Here is a 2333-nt window from a genome sequence, read left to right on the forward strand (position 1 = left end):
CATTTTGCCGTGTTTCCCTTTCGGTGTTTTTATTATGGATACCTTAACCGGAATTGAAAGCTCGGAAAAGCATGCTTGGATCAGTGAAATTTATTCCTGACAAGGACTGTTGTTGGTGACTTTTCTCACAACCTAATCGGCCCAGTGTCAAGTGAGAGTGTGTACTAAGTCACTGATTGGTCAACAGAAGCGTGCTGTAATCTCGGTCTTTGAGATGATTTATATATTTTGGACCGCGTGGACTATGAAACGTGATTTGTGCGCTTCAATCCGTCTTTCGTGTGAAGGTCAGGATTGATTTATTGTAAGTGGAAAAATTGTCCATTTTTTGTCTTTTGGCGTTTAAGTTCTCACCAGTGGAAACCTAGCGATCGCGTCATGTGCTCTTCGTCTGCGTAGATTCATTGATAGCTAATTGGGTTTGTGCCTTAGGCCATCGTCGGCTGGTTTTTCGATAATATTAATTGACCACCGAAGGGGAGCAATTTCATCCTGTAATTAGAGTTTCTCAAATGAATACTACATATACTATATACTAAAAAAGAGAACGGGGAATTGGGAATCGAGCCTGCGCTGAGCTAGCCTTTTACAAGACTTACAGATGTCCTTCAAGCGAATAGTATTTTCCTTTAAATTCATGTTGGTGTCATGGTATTCAACTGCCATCTGATCCTTATATCAGTTACTAAAATAAACTACTAACGATTGGATCATCATAAAAGAGAACGAACTCGAAAATCGCTCATCTTCGGAGACCTATGACGAACAGTCAGTCCGGGTGGACGAAAACAGCGACGCGACTTTTCAAGGTGGGGCGGTATAAGACAGAAACTCGTTTCCCGGTTACTTGTTAAATGAATTTACAAGATAGCTTCTGGATTAAAAGATAGATAAAATTTCGTGACACATAAAAAACAAAGGATCCTTAATTGGCTCCGTGAAATCATGACCCGAAAAGGGAAGGAGGAGGGATAAAGTGTGTATACTGTTAAATGCGCCTTTCTTGAAATGACGCCGCTACAAAAGGTAAAAAGGGGCTGACTATTCTTAAGTTCCTCCATAGCCCATGGGCTCTCTAGTGATAGAGGGATGAGGGGAGAAGAAAGAATGTCAAAAGAACCACACCACTTGAAATAGAAAAAACCTCATCATTACTTCCGAATCGTGGCCAGCTTTAGTTGTTTTGGCTTTTGGAGTCGCTTCTTGTTTCCCTTTTCCTGAATATAAAAATACTTTTGCAGCTTCATTCGCATGTAAAATGGTGTAGACCCAGAGAAGATTTAAGCAAACCTTAGTCTCCACTTCACACCCTAGAATATCGTACACATATTCTCAGAAGGACCTGCTTTCGCATCATAACTTACCACAACACCCTAGAGTAATAAGAAAAGCCAGGCTGAGAGTGATTCCTGTTATCATGGATCTAAATGGGCTTTGCCTCACTGACTTCATTGTTAACCTTGGCGTTGCGTTCACAATTGTGACTTCGACAAAGGAAGACTCCAGTATAAAAAATTAAGTTGCTTCAGTGTTATTGATTGCTTTGGCTGAAACGAAAATGTTGACGTATCGCTGAAACACGTACAGATTGGAATACTCGATGGTTCAAAGCAAACTCTTCCTGTTTTCTTTCTGTCTGGCCTCGTTTTTAGTCTTGGACAACCACTATCGTTTGGGGTCAGAACATGCAAATTTGTCACTCACTCAGATGTAAACTACATGTAACCGATAAGTCAACGACCAATATCGATTTTTTCAAGATATGCCATTTTGTTACTCACTCAGTTAAATTCAAATCGATAATTTCCCGACGTTTCACTTGCCGAAGTAATGCCGCAACGTAATAAGTTGAAACATTCTTCGCCTTTCCTTCTTTCGTTCCGACGGGATTGATACTCGTTACAGTCAGAATGTGTTACCGCGCCATTGTTCAGTGGAAGACTCAAGGTGTCACTGTGCTACGTGTGTTAAAAATGAATGCGAAGAGACATTTGCTCGTCGATCCGCCAAGTTCAGGTGTCCACTCGTATTAGCAAAGGAGCACGCCGTGAGATTGCCATGGACAGTGACAACTGTATTCACCTAAAACAAACTACTGCTCTTTTAGTTTCTTATTATTTCCTGGGGTGCCAACGTCAGTAAACGTCATAAAATTGGCGGAATTCCGTATTCATCTTGGGCGCAAATCGAGACGTTTTTAAATTTTTTTTTGAGATGTTTAGAATGTTTTGCATTTTCGGGAGCCGTTAGCAACCTGAGTTTACGTCAACGACTTGAAAGTTCGCCATGAAATTATTAGGCAGAAGTAAAATTATTTGGCGGTGTGTGATGGT

The 2333-nt window shown here is 40.8% G+C and overlaps 1 long non-coding RNA gene across 1 annotated transcript in view; it reads right to left on the minus strand.

Annotated features, from left to right (window-relative positions):
- LOC137999212 (uncharacterized) overlaps window positions 1-2070 on the minus strand; it is a 3200-nt gene extending 1130 nt beyond the window's left edge. Inside the window, exons 1-2 of the long non-coding RNA XR_011122919.1 lie at window positions 1782-2070; window positions 1365-1547 (exon numbers count right to left, since the gene is read on the minus strand). This is a non-coding gene — a long non-coding RNA (uncharacterized lncRNA). The remainder of the gene's footprint in view (window positions 1-1364; window positions 1548-1781) is intronic.
- Window positions 2071-2333: the final 263 nt, after the last annotated feature.

This window comes from Montipora foliosa, chromosome 4 (genome assembly GCF_036669935.1).
Source record: "Montipora foliosa isolate CH-2021 chromosome 4, ASM3666993v2, whole genome shotgun sequence".
Classification (NCBI taxonomy): Eukaryota; Metazoa; Cnidaria; class Anthozoa; order Scleractinia; family Acroporidae; genus Montipora; species Montipora foliosa.